The 18,870-nt window shown below is 35.7% G+C and overlaps 1 long non-coding RNA gene across 1 annotated transcript in view; it reads right to left on the bottom strand.

The window, feature by feature from the left end:
- Nucleotides 1–5,480: 5,480 nt before the first annotated feature.
- LOC127486523 (uncharacterized) overlaps nucleotides 5,481–18,870 on the bottom strand; it is a 70,905-nt gene continuing 57,515 nt past the window's right edge. Inside the window, exon 4 of the long non-coding RNA XR_007913213.2 lies at nucleotides 5,481–5,774. This is a non-coding gene — a long non-coding RNA (uncharacterized lncRNA). The remainder of the gene's footprint in view (nucleotides 5,775–18,870) is intronic.

The following is an 18,870-nucleotide window of genomic DNA, read 5'->3' as shown; positions in this document are numbered from 1 at the left end:
ATCAAACTTTCACTACCACTGGCAATTCAAATCCTCTCTTTTGTCATTTAATCAAAGGAAGAGTAATTAAGAAGTAATGACTACATTATTCTTTCAGAATTCCTAAAAGGAAGAAGAGAGAAACAAAAATCTACTCTTCTGAATCATAGCTTTACTCTCTCTAGCAAAGGAATTAAAGAAAACGAGGTTCTGAACAAAATGTTGTAGTTTTAATCTAATCATTACTAAAAGAGATGATCATATTTCTACTGTGGTCAGTCCTTATCACCTTTTAGGAAAAATTGTGATCAAGATTTTTATTGGTAAATAACTCATTTTTATTTGTTGGAAAGATATTAACTCTTTTTAAAATGAGATAAACCAATTTGAAACAGATTTTGTTTATTTTAATTTGTTAAATGCTTATTGATTATAATTTATCTGAAAGGCAGAGAGAGAGAGAGAGAGAGAGAGAGAGAGAGAGAGATTTTCCGTCAGCTGAGTCACTCTCTGAGTGCGCAGGAATGGGCCAGACAAAAGACAGGAACCAGGAATTCCATCTAAATTTCCCAAGTGGTTAGCAAGGATCCAAGTACAAGTACTTGATTCCTCTGACCCATCCTCAGCTGCCTCCCAGGATATACAATAGTAGGAAACACTATTAAGCCCCAGAGTAGCCAAGGCTCAAATCAGGCGCTCCAATACGGTGTACAGGTGTCCAAAGCAGCCACTTAACAAACTGCACCAAAGTACCTGTCCCAAAATATGCTGTATTTAATACACACTTATATAGACTGCAACAGCATCTTTTTGGTAGGCATTTGGTGTATGCTTACAGTAGTTTAAAAAAAAATGGTTGCATTTTACCTTAGTGAGAGAATCTGTAAAATCCTTGTGATTTGTAATGTCCATTTCTTGCCCTATTCCTTACACTTATAATTTTTGAACTACTGCAGAAAGTTTTACTTGGTATCAATAATGACTTATGCTTGGCTTTCTGTTATAGGTTAGTGGTGTGATACATCATTTCTGTATGTTTTCTTTTATATTCCTTATTCTGTTGTCATTGTAAATTATAGGAAGTAGTATAAAATGCAATATCAGTATTTATAGTGAGGAACTGAATATGTCATTTACAAGAAGAGAAAAAAAAAACTTTTGCAATACTTAGCTGAGTGATATTGCTAAAATACCACAAATTCAGAAAATTCTGTACTTCTAGACATCATTTTCAAAATAGGAAATATGTAACAATACAAAAACTTTTAAAAGATACATGTACTATGGTTAGCATGACTCTGTGAATACTAATCAACTACCTTTAGTTGTTTTTATTCTTATTTTCTTTATATTTCATACATGAAAATCAGGATAAAAATTTCTGAAAACAAGATTTAATCTCCAGGAAGAAAAAGAAATATGATTTTCCTGATATAAGCAGGAATGTCTTTTAACATAATTTTTGTGAGTCATTACTTATTATGACTTGGCATGTAATTCTAGCTCCTGGAAATGAAAACTATAAATAAAACTCACCTTTAACTACTTAATAACTGACTGGGATACTGGTCTGCACATTGCCCTACTTTTTAAGATTCTGCTTGATTCTAGCCTGCATATTTGGTGGCAAATTTTATCAACCTTCATTTAATCACTTTGTCATATGCATTCATGTTAATTAATTAATACTTTGTGTAAGCAGGCATTGTAGATGAATGCATACATATGTTTATTTAATGTTGCTCTAGATGATCTAAATATTTCAAAAATAATAAACTAAAAATCTCTAATACTATCTAATTACTGTCATTGATTTTTGAATAAGATCCAATAAAAATTGAATTTCAGTTCCAATGAATGTAGTGAATCATCAACGCTCTTAATCTCCCCAACACAATATACTAAGTGCTAGAAAAATTAATGTTTAGATAAACATACACAGTATTTCATATTAAAGGGTGTAGCAGGTAATTTTCTTTTATATGGGAATGAGATGTTTTCTTTAATGAGTAAAGTAAAAAACAAACCCTAAGAGATATAGTTGTGTTATGAGAAAATTGAAAGCACAAAGAAGTTATCTCAAGTCTCTTCCTCCTTGTTCAAACTATCTTGCATATTCCTATTGCAATCACAGTCTTCAAATTCTAATTTAACTTCTTCCTCAGAGACAATCAGAGGGTTATTAAATTCCCCAGCAAGAACAAAGTATACATGTCTATCAAATACTATTTCTTTCATGTGTAGTAATATAATTTTATGTTACCTGTTGAAAATATTACCCATATTTAAATCATAAACATCTGCTTGCACTTGACCACATATACTGATTCTACCTCTGAGGGCCCTGGCAGTCATTCTCCCTGTCAACACTACTGTGCCCCTTAACTCCATGCAGACTATCTTCTCAAACTGTGTGTTTATAAAGGCCAGCATGGTAGCCTGAAAACTGTACCCAATGCTAAACTTTTCTTTACTAAGTATCATTTGAAATTCTACCTCATTTTTTTAAATGACACCTGATTTTTCTTTCAACATCAAAGTATCGGTTGTGAGAACTTCTTTAGATAACATTTGTTACTGTGAAAACTAAGATGGAAAAAGAGCAGGCAGGAAAAAAATAAGTAGGATATATGCATAATAGAACATATGTCTTCTGAAAACCGTATGTTTCTTGGGGCATTGAAGTAAAGTCCTTCCTAAGAAGGAATTAACATTTATTAACTATTTACCAGAGACACACTATTATCTCCTGTGTGAAATAACAAGCAAAGTAAAAATAAAACATGAAAACAAAAAAATTGTTTTATGCTAATTATTTTCCCCTACATGTAATGAGTTTTAACTATTTTGACTGATTCTGCTGTTTCTTATGTCTTATAGTCCTAATTAACTCATTGGTAAAAATGGTTACATACAGATACTCTCTAGTGATTCCTTCCTGTACAGGATGAGGTAGATGTGATATATATACTCTAGAAATAATATTCTTAATCTGGTATGCCCTCCTCACATACATAAACCACCTTTCAATGACAGTTTAACAATCTTTCTATCAACATAATTTAGTCTGTGCAGGTTTCCTGCTGTCCCTAAAGATCTAATGCATTTTTCCATAATTCAATAAGATTACACATTTTTGAAATCATACTATGTATCGTCTGATTACAATGGAGTGAAGCTGGCAGTTAACAAATTAAGAATCTCTAGAAAATATGCAAGTGGATGAAGACTGAAGAGCATGCTCCTGAATGAACAGTGCATCACAGAAGTAACCAAAAGGAAAATCTAATTCCTGGAAATGATTGAAGACAATACAATCTATCAAAATTTATGGGATGCAGTAGGCATTTTATAAAATTTACTTTCTTTCTTCATTCGTCAACATCAATACATTTGGTTATATTAAACATTTTAATCTCAACTTTCACATGCATCTTTTCAAAACTGAGGGCACATACATCCTGAGCAGATAACTTCTCTGTAGTCATAATAGACTTTTGTCTCTCAGGTGACCTTTTGAAAATTGTACCTCCATGTCAAGAAAGGAGTCAGTCACCTCTCAGATACTTCACAAATTCAGATAAAGAAATCATTCCAGATAAAATCTCAGATTGAATAATACCATTAAAAATTTCAAAAACACAAGGAAAGTAGAACAAAGAATTGAGTAGTAATTTTAGCTCTAAATCTAAGATTCTCTTTTCTACTTGGAAGGTTAGCACTACACAATATTCCTCACTATCCTCATGCCTCCAGTCTGATTACAAAAATTCAATTCTCCAGGATGCTGTCCCAGAGCTTTTTGAGATACAAATGTGAGCCTTGAACTTCCCTGATTAAAATCCTTTAATGTATTCCCATTGATGTAAGAAGATATCCACAGAAGTCTTTTAAGAAGAGCTGCCTAATCACCAACTTTTTTTCATTTCCTTTCTCCCACCAAACTTTAATTTCTAGTTATGAATGTCCATAAACAATTCCCACTTTTCCCTGTAATTTTGATTTTTTCTCTTTATTGATGCCTAAATGTCACTAGATGAAAATATAGCAAGCATCTCCTATTTAATGTAAGTATTTCTACCAACATCCCATAAATCCCACCGCCTGCCCAGTATTGGTACTTTGACATATCCATTGTTTTCCCGGCAAAGTGTAATGAATGACTAGTGGGTAGCCTCAATTTTGTATGTACCTCTGTCTTTTTGTCTCACAGTCTACTTCTGCCCCAATGTTTGCAAGTATTTTACACTTGTGAAATCCTAAACTTTGTGTATGTCATTTGTAATCTAACATCTGGCCCTCTGTTTTTCACTTTCTTATTTCTAACTCTTAACCTGCTTTGCTCACAGAAAGTGTCCCCATTTCTTTTCCTCCTTCTAGGAAATATTCTTCTATTGGACATGATTTTTGTCTTTACCTGACTACTCACTACTTCCATGAACATCATATTATCATCAGTATTCCAGTGGGGAACAGTTTTACTCACAAGTCCATGATATTAATTTGAGCCTTGAGTTCATGTACCTAGTATTCCACTGGATTATTCTCTCTATGAAATAAGTACCACCGATTTAGAATAATCAAACTGAATCCATCCTTCCCTCAGACCCACAGGTTTTATTTTTTTCATTTTGAAAATTTTGAGTTTGCTCCAACAGCCCCAAAGCAGAAACCAGTATTTAACATTGTCACCTATTCCATATCCCCTCCACACAGTTATTCAAATGATTTACTTATATCTTTTTTTTTTTTTTTTTTTTTTTTTTGGACAGGCAGAGTGGACATTGAGAGAGAGAGTCAGAGAAAAAGGTCTTCCTTTTTCCGTTGGTTCATCCCCCAAGTGGCCGCTAAAGCCAGTGCATTGTGCCAATCCGAAGCCAGGAGCCAGGTGCTTCCTCCTGGTCTCCCATGAGGATGCAGGATCCCAAGAACTTGAGCCATCCTCCACGGCCTTCCGGGGACACAGCAGAGAGCTGGACTGGAATAGGAGCAACCGGGACAGAATCCGGCGCCTCAACCGGAACTAGAACCTGGGGTGCGGGCTCCGCATGAGGAGGATTAGCCTAGTGAGCCGCAGCGCTGGCCCAATTTACTTATATCTTAAAAGATGTATTTATTTGAGAGGTGGAACAGCAAAAAGTGGGAGATGCAAAGAGTGGGGGGGGTATCAGAGGCAAGAGAAAAAGAGAGGGAGAGAGGAAGAGGGAAAGGGAAAGGGGGAGAGAGAGAAAGAAAGAGAAAGGGAGATCTCAAGGGACAATCTACTTGGTCCATCTTCTGCTGCCTTCCCAGTTTCATTATCAGAGAGCTGGATGGGAAGTAGCACTGTTGGGACTCAAACTGGCACTCTGAGATTGGATACCTGCCGTGCTACAACACCTGCCCCAGAGCACAATTATTGACCACTAAGTTTATGCTAGACACTGTGTAGGTCCGTGGATAGAATGAAAACAATACAAACAAAAGCTCTTCTCATATTCTTATATATACTGGAGAAGAATTTGACAATTGAGTAGCAATAGAGAATACGATTTTAGATAATGGAAACTAACAAAGAATATTAAGCATGATGGAGGGAAGGTATATCATTTATGATTTCATTTGACTTCATGAAAAACAATAGTGAAAATTACAATGACTTCATATTAATATCTCTATCATTGCAGAAGAAAATCCATGTGTAACCAGTCTAGAGCTTGCATGGTGACTTCAATTTCTTCAGGGGTACTTGAGTTATTTTCCTTCTCAAGGTCACTTCTGAGTCATGAAGGCTGCAGGGACATCAGCTACTGCATCTAAGTTGCAAGCAGAAGAAAACATAACACAGAGAAAAGGCAGGCAAATACCGAAGAGTTGTGCACGGGTTAATAATATTCCTGGGGACTCCAGGTAACAAATTCACTGAACTGTAATTGGTTTGCATAACGCTGCAAAGGATGATATATTTTTGCTTATTTTTTTGCTACTCCAAATGAGAATGACTTGTATTATTAAGAAAGCAAGGAGAAAAAGACTTGGGACAGGCAGACATCCCTGACACAGGTCGTTATTTTGTTGGTGTTTGCAGGAGTTACATTACTGAAAAAGTAAAATCTCAGCACATATTTTGGATCCTCACGTCTTATTGATTTCCTCCCCTTAATCTGATTTCTAATCTCTAGTCCCTGTGGTCTTACCCTCCATTAGTAAAGGTCCCCGCAACGCTTCTCTCTTACTATCCTCATGCCTCCAGAATGATCACAACAAAATCAATTCTCCACGATGCTGTCCCAGAGCTTTTTGAGATACAAATCTCAGCCTTGAACTTCCCTGATTAAAATCCTTTAATGTATCCCCATTGATGTAAGAAGATATCCACAGGAGTCTTTCAAGAAGAGCGGCTTAATCACCTCCGAACTTTTTCATTCCCCTACCCCCGCTAAACTCTAATTTCTAGTCATGAATAATGACGTTAGATTTGAGTTTTCCCACTTCCACCCACCTTTGGATTTTGTCCAAAGGGATATTTCTGTAAAGAAGGCATCAGTGAGCATAAGCTTTTCTGTCAGAGATGTCAGTGCTATGGGTGGTGTGGTGCACTTTGGGGATATGAATGAGGTCATTGGCACATGAAGCTATTGACCCAAAAGGCCCTGAAATTTTCATAAGAGACTGAACTGCTAGATCAACATCAGAAGCTCCTTCCAGCAATTTTCTTCCAATGAAGCTTTACCTAAAATTAGCTACTGCGGGAGAGACGTAGCAGTTGTCAAATTTAAGACTGGATCTGGGGCTTGTTCTTTTAAGTGGCTCTAAGATAAGGAACTCAGGTCTTGGGCTGAAAGGTAAAAGATGGACCAAAAAAGATAACAGATTGATTTTTAAAAGTATATTTTTCTTGATTTTCAAGTCTCATTGCAGTGCCCCCTTAACTCACAATATTAGTCTAATTTCTTCCACAGATGTATTTAAAAGAATTCAATGAAGCACATAACTATAGCGCTACAATGTGAAATTTATTAATGCATTGAGCAGCACTGCATTGTATCAAAATCATATGTGCTTAAAGGAAAGCTGTATGTTAGATATACCTTAAGGTAGTGTACAGGAGTGAAGCAGAATGTTCTCCTAGCAAAAATGGCCCGCAGGAATCTAAGGATTATGCACCTGATTTTTCTTTCCTGGTGGCAGAGTACATCTTGCCTTTTGAAGGGCAGAAAAAAATGTTACTTCCATTCCCACTGGATATTTTGCTTCAATCCATAGCAACAAAACATCATCTGTCTCTCCCAAAGTGTCAGAATGATGAAAACACTCAAAATGATAAATCTTCTTCAAAACAAAATTGAATATTACTTTCTTCATGAAGTTGTCCCTAGTGTCATCAGCTAAACCAATCTCACCCTCTACTGAGGTCCCATAGCATTTGGTTTGTACATAAATTTAAAAACTTATCAAACTGTCTTTTCAATTATTGCTAGTTTATTCCATAGTGGTTTTTCTCACTCTATGGTAGTCTTTAGAGCTCTAATTGGAGATATCTTGTTCGGTGTACTTGACTAAACCTTATTTCAGTAACTTCACATTTTTGCACCCAGGCAGTGCCATACTGATGAACTATCTGTTAAGTAGCATCTCATTGAATGGAATTTGCTGATTCTACTCTCTCATAGCTATGCAATACTACTCAAATTTGTAACCTTTTTCTTTTACCAGGTTCCTTAATTAACAAAATAGGGGAATATAGACACATCTAATAGGACAATTATGAATTTAAAAGTGGGATAATAAATTAATAAAATAAAAAGTTTGGGAACTGAAGCAATCACTATTACCCACTGCCATTACATATTTGGTAACTAGATATAATCATCAGGAAATTAATTTTTTTATTTAGTAAATATAAATTTCCAAAGTACAGTTTATGGGTTACATTGGCTTCCCCCCCTATAATTTCCCTCCCACTCACACCCCTTCCATCTCACGCTCCCTCTCCCATTCCATTCACATCAAGATTCATTTTCAATTCTCTTTATACAGAAGATCGATTTAGTATATATTAAGTAAAGATTTCATCACTTTGCACCCACACAGAAACACAAAGTGTAAAAATACTGTTTCAGTACTAGTTATAGCATTACTTCACATTGGACAACACATTAAGGACAGATCCCACATGAGAAGTAAGTACACAATAGGAAGTAGGAAGTAGTGTGGGAGGGAGGGTGGGAGGGAGGGAGGAATGGAGGGTAGAGTGAGAAGTGTCATTATGTTCTTAAAACTGTATGTATGAGATACAGGAAATTTGTTCCATTTATATAAAGAAAAAAATAGAAAATTCCCAGCTCATGCTCCTGTCTCCAGTTCCCTGTCAGTGCAGAACTTGGAAGGCAGCAGGGACGGCCTAATTAATTGGGTTTCTGCTATCCACATGGGAGATTTGGATTGCATTTCCAGTTACTGTTGCTCGCCTTGGTCCAGTCCTTTGAACTGTGGGCATTTAGGAAGTGAACAAGCAAAGTATAGTGTTCTCTCTCTCTCTCTCTCTCTCTCTTTCTCTCTCTCTCTCTCTCTCTCAAATCAAAAGATTCTTTTTAAAGAAAGAAATCATTTCCTTGAAATTGTCACTTTATAGTTTATAGTTCCTTTAATATTTATTGCATATGCAACAAGACTAAGTGAATGGTTATGAATCAGTTTCTAGTTTTTCCTGTTATCTTATTATTTGCTGTTTGAAAACTACAGTGTACTGCCAGAGACCAGCTCCAGCCAGTCCAGGGGCCCCAAGGTGTGAGAGGTGTCGGCGCTAGAAGAAATGAAAGACACTCACAGCAAGGCTGATGGCATGGCTCTGGCTTTTGAGCACCAGACTTTATTTTTATATTATAAGCCACATAATAATTTTTTCTTTTTACAATGAAAAGCCTGTTGTCCATTTTTTTTAATTACAATTTTTTTGATTTTCAAGGGCATACTCAGAGCATGGGTTACAATCACAGAGAGGTGCAAGATAACAGGCTGCCCACACAAGCCAAGGCCTCAAGTGCTGCTGAACTATGCAGAAATTGGCTAAATAGGCTAGAATAGTACCTTCCTAATCTAATCTTTACTAGAAGCCCCAAGTTCAAAGCAGACCCATGATGCTAACCTTAACCTTGAAACAAATGGAAAGCAGAAAAGGTGGGCCAGTTGATTTGAATGCATTGGATGTTAGGAAACAATGTTTAGTTTAGATTGATTTATTTAGCACTTAAAAAATTTTGACAGTATGTTTTAGTTTCTAAAGACATCTTAGTGTGGTGATAGAGTTCTGTGGGTTAATGTTTCTTTTTGAAATTAGTACAGTTTTATTTTTTAATTAATGAAAATGGTTTTAATATTAAAATTAGTCATTTGATACTAGTTTATAAAAATTGTAAAATTTATCCTTAATATCTTATTAATTCATAAAGATGGATTTGAGTAGGAATAGCAGAGTACCTTCAGAGGGGAATAGGAATGTATTCAGAAGTGATAACATTTTCATTTGTTTGAAAACTCTGCCAGTAAAACCAGTTCTGCTTAGAAAGTTATGTTGTCTAGAATAAAGGTGTAGAATTTACTAATCAATGAGAATGTCTTATTTTGTTTTCTGCAAATTTTGACTCTTGAAAATAACCTGAGTTTTTGTTTACTTAGTCACTTGTTTTTTCTTGCCACAATATAAACTTTTGAGGGATTTTTAAATTGGTGCTTTTAAGAAGCAAATAAACCCAAGGGTTTTAATTTCATCAGTGATACCCCTAAAAAACTTAAATGTATTTGCACATATATATATATTTTTTTTTCTTATGCATGCTCAATGCATTTTTGTCCTGAGAAAAGTGTTCTCTACAGAAACTACCCGTGTGTAAAAAGAAGATTGGCTTAAAATGGCTACTGTGATGGGAACAGTGTCTTAGGGAGACGCAGCTTGGACTAGAGGAAAACTAAATACTTTACAACCTGTGGTTTAGAGTTTGCTTTAATGACATTGTATGTAAAAAGGCACATGATTGCTGTAATTTTGTATTCATTATGGTTTCCTCAATAAAAAAAATAAAAATGTACATTGATGAACATTAAAAAATGTATCCCCTCTTTGCAATTTTTTTGTAATTTTTAAATTTTTTATTGTACATTTTGAAGGTTTACTTAGATCTATTCTGCAGTTTTGACATCCTAACCATTGTAGTATTTGTAGCATATAGGGAATTAAAGCTTTATTAACATCTATCTTTATTCTAGTGGGAAGTATATACCAGAGAGCCTGTTGCCTTTTAATTCTTTTCTACAAACAGCTCAACCTTGTATAAGGCATTAACCCTTTCTTCTACGCTAACATTCTGCTTGATTAAAATTCTACAAGCCAATGGACATTTTGGAGGTTATGAGACTAAGTACTCTTCCGTAAAATTCGGAATACAGCAATCATTAGCAGGACCACCAGGAAGCTCCAGCTTGTAGTTCCCATCAAACCTAAAACCACCAAGAGGACCACAGCTGTCCTTCTCATGTCTTGCTGAGACAGACCTTCTGCTGTGACCTTGTCAGCCAGCTGAAGTTGCCTTGGCCTCGTCAGTGTAGTTTTAGTGACTGATGATCCATACATACTCACAAGTAGCTGAACTGAAGTAGTACCAGGCAGACTCAATTGGTACTTGGAAAATGGGAAGAAACGAAAATAAATTTCTTTTTAAAAGGGATTTATTCATTTATCTTAAAGTCAGAGTTACACAGAGAGAGAATCTTCCATCCACTGGTTCACTCCCAAGGTGATCACAATGCCAGTGCTGGGCCAGGCCAAAGCCAAGAGCCAGGGGCTTCATCTGGGTCTCTCACGTGGGTAACAGGGGCTCAAATACTTGGGCCATCTTCCTCTGTTTTTCCCAAGCCATTAGCTGGGAGCTGGATCTGAAGTGGAGCAGCTGGGACATGAACCGGTGTCCACCTGGGATGCTGGTGTCACAAGTGGCAGCTTTAGCAACTGGGCCAAAATGCTGGCCCCAGAAAGATCTCTTTTGACACTTTACTTCAAACCACCATGACATTCAGCTTTGTAGATGGCATTTCTTTTGATTAACAATGTGGTCAAATTTAAAAATAATCCATTCTCTTCTTCATCTGAAGAGATACCGCATAATAACTTTTCTGTGTCAGAAGGAATTTTAGAGCCCAATTTCTACTAAATATCTGCTCCTGTTAGGGAAGCCCTGGCCAGTAAGTATAGTTTAATGCCTTTTGAATTTTAATTAATCCAACATTATTACCCTAAAAGTTTTATGTGCTGGTCCATTTTTTTAGTTTTGGAATTGTGCAGAATATAAATTCAATCATTCATTACATGTTCAATCTTAGATATTTAGAAAAAGTCCTTAGTTTCTTCTTGAGTCTTCCTATCACCAGGCCACAGAAAAAAATGTGTGATGTTGTCTCTTGAATATATTCCTGGCTATCATCTTTTGCATATGCAAAACTAAGCAAATAGATAATTGCCTTTACTTTGTTTGCTTGATTTGGCACTTTCAGAACAGGTGATTCACATGGCATTTATAATCCAAATATTAGGTTATTTCCTCTAATTTTTATTATATGTCTTCACTAACCATTTCAAAACTTAAAGTCAAAAAACTTTTAGAACAGAAGTTTCTCTATTTCATGTTTCTTTGTTGCATACATAATTGGCATAGTCTAGACAAAGAAGGCTGATGTGTGCTGGGGTCTTTTGTGGGATATTCTTAGCTGGTAGACTGGCTGTTGTTAGGATGACTCAGGATAGCATCATACAGGTGTCACACAGGCAAAACTCACAAGAGAAGGATCTGCTTTCAGGAACTGCAAGCTGTTAGCAGAATTCACGCCCTCATGGGTGTTTGATTTCTGCTGTTGGTGCTAAATATCTACCAGGGACTGCTGTCAATTCTTAGAGGTCACTATTGGATCCTTGCTGTGTAAACATAGCTCACAGAACTGCTGTTTACTCCCCCAGGCCGGCCGAAGCAATGCTGCATTTTAAACCTCGTTCTTCAAGAAGCACCAAATCCTTCCAAGGACTCACTGGATGGATCGTGCTCCCCTCAAGTTAATTCCAGACTTAAACTTCTCAGTCTTTCCTGTTTGACTGCTTCATCCTTCACTCTCAGCAAATGGCTTTCTTTCATAGGAAAAGGAGATAGAAGGCATTAAACAGTACCCTGTCATTTAAAATATAAGTGTCTCCTCCTCCTCCCTATTTCCTCCTTTCAGAGAAAGAGGTCTCAAGGATACTTTTCAAGGGTGATCTGTTCCCCTTAATCTGGACCCTTTAGACTTTCAACTTTATCCTTTCTATTGCTTATCAATAACTTCTTTATCTTCAGTATTTCAATAATACATCATTCCTTTCCTATAAATAGCACTGCTTTTAAAAGGAATGTATAATAATAATAATAGTAATAATTTTTTTCCTAATTTTATTCCATATGATAGTAATACCACAGACATACCCCGTATCAGTTCATGTAATGTGTGTGTGTGTGCGTACGTGTGTATGCATGTGTATTTCTGTATATATAAACAGAATAAGGATTTATTCACTCTGAATCTTTCCCCAAAAAACTAATTTCTCCCTTTTTGTACATGTTCCTCACTTCAGCCACATTTCCATTTTTGTATCTAGCACCTTGCTTCTCTTCATTATGGAGTTTCTTGAAAACTAAAGTGTTCCTTCCCATCCATTTCTCAAATCCCTGCAAGTTAGCTTTTGCCTTTACCATATTATTGAATTTTTCACAAAGGTCATAACTGTCCTATTCTTTATTTAATCCAATAGACACATTTTAGTCCTTATCGTATTTGAACTTTTTGACATTTTACACTGCTGATCTTTTCTTTTCTTCTTGAAACTCTACTTTCTCATCTTACTGCAAAGCACACATTCCCTGACATTGATTCACTCTTCTCTCTGTGACATATCCTTTTCTGCACCTATTTTTGTGTGTGTGTTCCAGATTCAACTTCTTTTTAAAAATTTTTGAAGCCATTTTTGTCCCATGTCATCAATTCACACCTCTTTGTTGATGACTTAATTTTAATCTCTTTTTTTGATTTTTCTGTGTGGCTCAGAACATTTGCCTCCTTCACTTTATGGCCAACACATACCTCAGAATTAGAATTCCCATTTCAGCTTCTGTTTCCCACCTACATTTCCCATTTGGAAAAGTGACAGAACTTTCAATCTAATTGATATGTCCTGAAATATCTTCCTTCTCTGTTGATTTCATTACTTTGGATATATTCCCAGGAGTGAAAGAAATACTTGCACTTGCATGTTTATAGCAGTTCAATCCACAATAGCAAAGATACAGAATCAACCTAGATGTCTTTAAGCTCATGATCAGTTAAAGAAAATGTGGTATATGAACATGATGAAACATTACTCAGGCATAAAAGAATGGAATCCTGACATTTTAAAAACCATGGTTGGGACTGGAGATCATTATGCTAAGCAAAAGTAGACAGATCTAGAAAGATTAACATTTTTTTTCTTTTTTGTGAAAGTTAATATATAGAGTTTATAAAAATTGTGTGAATTTCCTCTTTTTGTATTCAGTTATAAATATTGCTTTACTGAATGATATTATGTAAGTGGAAAAAGATCTTTCTCCAGGTTATGGTCATTGTCATGAATTTCCCACACTGTGATAATAATATCCTTGTTTTCAATAAAAAGTATACATGTATATGTATATAATGTTGAGACTTCAAGTGTATGTGAGGAAATATCTTAAAAACTGATAAAATTTGTGGGAAGAAAAAAATTGTATATAAAGTTTTATATACCAAACCAAAAAATAAAATTGTAAAAAATTTTTGATTTATATATACAAAAATAAATATTCCTTCCAGATTACCTCTGTGGCTTTCAGTTTTCATGACTTATCATTCTTCTGTAGAAGGTAAAACAAATTGATACCATTGTGTTTTTATTTTCACCCTGAATCATCTAAATCAAAGTATCAACATCAGCTCATCAATAGAGGTTGTTGTCCTCAATGCAAACATTCTTCAGTGCATCATCTCTACTGCAGCCAGAGTGATTAAAAAATACATCTGATTATATTTCTATGTGACTTAAACCTATTTCATTAAATTATTGGATTCACAACACACTACAAATGCCTTAGTAGTCTGATATTATATCCTTTAAGAATTAGCTAATTATTTATCAGCTAATTATTATTAGTGTCTAATAATATAGTTTATCTCTTGAATTCTCAGTATTTTAGGCATGGAAAGCCAAGACACTCTGGAAAAAAAAAAAAAAAAAAGAAGACCTAAATGAAAGCTCTCTGTGAGTGAGATCCCAGTGGAAAGAATGGGGCCATCAAAGAAGGAGGTATCTTTCTCTGAAGGGAGGAGAGAACTTCCACTTTGACTATGACCTTGTCTGAATAAGATTGAAGTCGGCGAACTCAAAAGGCTTCCATAGCCTTGGCAACTCATGACTAGAGCCTAGGGAGATTACTGATGCCATAAACAAAAGTGTCAACTTGTTAAGTCAACAACAGGAGTCACTGTGTACTTACATCTCATGTGGGATCTGTCCTTAATGTGTTGTCCAATGTGAAGTAATGCTATAACTAGTACTGAAACAATATTTTACACTTTATGTTCTGTGTGGGTGCAAATTGATGAAATTTTTACTTAATATATACTAAATCGATCTTCTGTATATAAAAATAATTGAAAATGAATCTTGATGTGAATGGAATGGTAGAGGGAGCGGGAGATGGGAGGAGTGCGAGTGGGAGGGAAGTTATGGGGGGTGGGAAGCCATTGTAATCCATAAACTGTACTTTGAAAATTTATATTTACTAAATAAAAGTTAAGTCCTTGTCCCAAAACTTTCTACAAAACTCATTTCTGAAAGAAATGTTTCATGGATTATTTTTATATACGGAACTCAGGTTCTATTTATAGCTTTCCATTTACAAGAAGGATTATTCCATTCATTATAATTCCCTATGGTAGTGTTTGTTTTTCTTTTATTTCATTTTATGTTCTAATGTTTCTCCCATGGAACTAAATTGTTTTATAAACCCAATTTGAAATTCCTTCATCCAGCTTTTCATGAGAATCTAAATTCCAGGGAACTTACTTTGCTTCAAGATGTGGGATAGAGAAAAGGGCCTCAGGGTTAATCCTCGTGATCTATCCAGGTTGACATCACCAGTCTTGCCGGTCCATTTACATTTCTTTTTGTATATGTTGCCTTGATGATTCTCAGGCTCATGGGTATGTCATTAAACACAGAGAATCTGAAGTGGGTTCTGCTGAAACTCTGTTAGGTGGAGTCAGCCAGTGTGAGATTGCCTCATACGAAGTGCTGTTTTTTCTATCTGTGTTAAGGTGGCACAAGGCTCTTGACAACAAGGGTTGATGCATCCTGTAACACTAACTGAGAAGCAGGACACGGGTCTATTTATACTCACATCCACACATTCATTAAATATTTTAGTACTAGCTCTCTTTAGAATGAACTTTGACATCAGAGTGCTTATCAGAGAGCATCATCAATTTTTAACTAAGTTGATTCCCCTTAACTTTATTTCTAAATTCCATTACCTCCCTCATGACCAAGGTCAGGAGTTCTGGACATCTTGATTATCAGGACAAATAGGGCTAGGATTTAGTTTGCAATCGTCTGACTAAGTTTTTTGCCCTGGTTAAAGGCAGCCTAGGGGAAGGACTATCTTTTTCTAATTTGTTCATTTTGAATTTGTTCTTTTCTCAATTCACATACAATCGTCTTGTTTGTAGAAGTCTCTTAACCCCAGGGCCAACCTCTGGTAAATTGGATGACTTGTGGTTTCTAAACATGCCATTGTCTCTTGCATGCCTGTGTGTTGTATGTTTGTATTCATGATTTTTCTACCTCATCTTACTTAGCTTAATAATACCCAGAGAGCCTTTAAAATTCTGCTCAGGGGCACTTTGTAACATTGTTGAAGCTTTTTTAGATTTTCTCTCTCTTTCTTGGCCCATGGTTACTTCTCTTGTTAACTGGTAACTGCAATTAGTGTTGTTGTCAGTAATAAATGAGTTAATACATGTAGCCTGTTTAGACATACATTTGGGATGTATATTCAGCATTCAATCAATTTCTGTTGCTCAAAATATTAAATAAACAATAATTAGATAAATAATCTGAAATTTTATAAATTGACATTGTATATCTCTCAGTTAACAAATGGGACTAGCATTTGGCTTAGCAGGAAAAATAGTAAAAAATGCCTGAATCCTTTGTTTATGGAGCTCCACTTCTAATTTTCTGTGAATCTGGACCCAGGGAAGAAATAGGATGGCTCAAATAAATGGGATCCTGTTATTCACATTGAAACCTGGATTGAGTTCTTGGTTTCTAGCTTCAGCCCCTTACTTTAGCTATTGCAAGAATTTGGGAAGTGAACCAGCAAATGAAGTCTCAGTCTAGTCTCTCTCTCTCTTCCCCTCCCCCCTCTCTCCTTCTCCCCCCCCTTCCCCCTCTCCCTTTCTCTCTCTCTCATTCTAGCTCTAGCTGTAAATGGCATTTTCTGCCTCTTAAAAAATTGTACTCAGCTTTGAAAATCCAACTCCTGTCTAATTTGTACACCAGACAGTCCCAAAGTTTTCCTCTTTAGTCTGAAAATCTTTTGAAATGAACTTGTTCTTACCACAAAATAATTATCACAAGTTATAACGCTGAATATAGTCTGCACTGCAATGTTTAAATGTAGATTGAATTCTACCATATTCTCAATTCTTAAAACAAGTAGTAAAATTTAATTTTTCTTCTTTGAACAGACACATAGTTGTATGTATATCGATTTTTTTTAGAAAATAGGTAAAACTGTCTGGCAAAATCAATAATTCAAGTGGAAGCTTGGAAGATTGTTCTTGCCAATGTAAACATTTGATATATGTATTCCTTATTATATTGTGTGTTTGAATGCACATCTGCTCATATATCCCTAAAAATAAAAATATATCCCATGGTCCACAGAATTCAAATATGACTCTGATACTCATGCTCTGTTTAGTCCTCTTCCCTTGAGTATGCATAGATCCCATATACATTAATGAGAAAACAGTCCTATGATTATAGTACTTAGATGGCAAATCCAGATTCTCACATATAAAACACAAATGCATTTACCTTGAATTAATCAAATAAACAATTATCCTTCATGGATTGAACCTCATCAGTGTGCCTTTATAAAAGGGATTCTTGGTTTGATGGAGTGAGCCAAATACTATGGAGTGCCAGGCTAGGACATGAGTGTAATCTGTAGGAACTGAGAACATGCTCAGTTGACAGCTCTTCAGAAAATAGGGAAATCAAACATACATCCTCAAGGGAAGTAATTTCCCCAACGTGCTGAATGTGTTTGGGAGAGGAATCCAGGCCTCAGGTGAGATTATAGTTCCCACTAATATCTTGACTTCAGCCTGTAAGACTTAGAGCCAAGCAAACTCATGTTCAAAGTGGGTTTTATGCATTGCATATTTGTGTCCTCCCAAAATCATTTTTTGAAACCCTACGGCCAATGGGATGGCTTTAGTTGATGTTCCCTTTGGGGTGTAATTAGATATAGATGATGTCATGAGGATGAGGTCATCCATCACGGGATTTATGGTTTTTTAAGGGCAGGAGGAGACCTTAACAGACACTCACCCCTCCCTCGGCCATGTAAAGAGAAAGCTAGCAGGCAGCTATCTGTGAATGAGGAAGAGGGTTCTCACCAGGAACTAAACCTGCTGGCACCTTGATCTCGCACTTTCTAGCTTTGAGATCTAAGTGAAATAAATTCTTCTTCTTTTTTTTTAAGCCACTCAGTCTAGAAATTTCTGCTATGGAAATTTCTATAATAGAAATTGACTTAGACAACGAGATGATATGCTTTTGTGGATTTAAGTCTATAGTTTGTTGGTCATTTGTCATCTAACATTAGAAAATTAATGTGGTTATTTTGAGGAAAAGGATAGGACACTTTGTTTTCTTATTAAGAAGTATATTCACCTCACACACTCTCCTGTGTGAGAACAAAAAAAAAAAAAAAAAAGAAAGAAAACATTGTAAGAAGTGCATTTTAGAAAATACCTATGAAACATGGAAAAGGCCAGTGTGGCCCTAGGCATCAATATTTAGGAGATGTAGGCTATGGCATTCACCTCAAGCCAGTTTCCACTGCACTGGAGTTCATTTTTTTTTAAATAGAACTAGCCCACTCTCTTGCTCTTTTAAGACTATGTGCTCCTTTGCTAATGACACCACACTGAGAGAGAAAGAAAGTGATCATGTAAAGTTGCTCTACCCCAAGAAGAATTAAATGGGGCACCTATATTTATCTCCTTTCTCCCCACAAAATACCTTGAAGTTGCACTATGGAGAGCTCATTTTAGGCTAACTGCAGAGTGACAGTTTTCTCCTTCTGCAGGAAAAGGATAATCAGCTTCATTAATCCATTCAGACCTCCAGGGGATCATTTATTAAATTGCTCCCAATGTGCCTTATTCACTCCCAGGAAATAATTTACATACTAGGGAAATCTGATTCACTATCAAGCATATCCCATTTTAAACAATTCTAATTTTCATTCCTTGGTAGAAGGTAATAACTTATGCAAAATATGTGCAGGCATATATTATTCCATGCTGGGAAATTATGTAAGTATTACTTTTAGGATGTCAATATTCCATGAAAATATCTCTAATATACAACTCAGTGGATTTAATGAGTATTTTACCCTGTGTTTTCTTGCCCTGTACCTCTCCTCCAAGTAATTAAAAATAACCTTATAAAATATTTTAGTACCTGGAATCATAAATTCATTGACAAACAGGAAGGGAACTTAACAGAAGTAAATTGTAATT

Source organism: Oryctolagus cuniculus, chromosome 2, assembly GCF_964237555.1.
Source record: "Oryctolagus cuniculus chromosome 2, mOryCun1.1, whole genome shotgun sequence".
NCBI lineage: Eukaryota > Metazoa > Chordata > Mammalia > Lagomorpha > Leporidae > Oryctolagus > Oryctolagus cuniculus.
The sequence above is the reverse complement of the archived record's forward strand: the minus strand, read 5'-3'. Positions and strand labels throughout refer to the sequence as shown.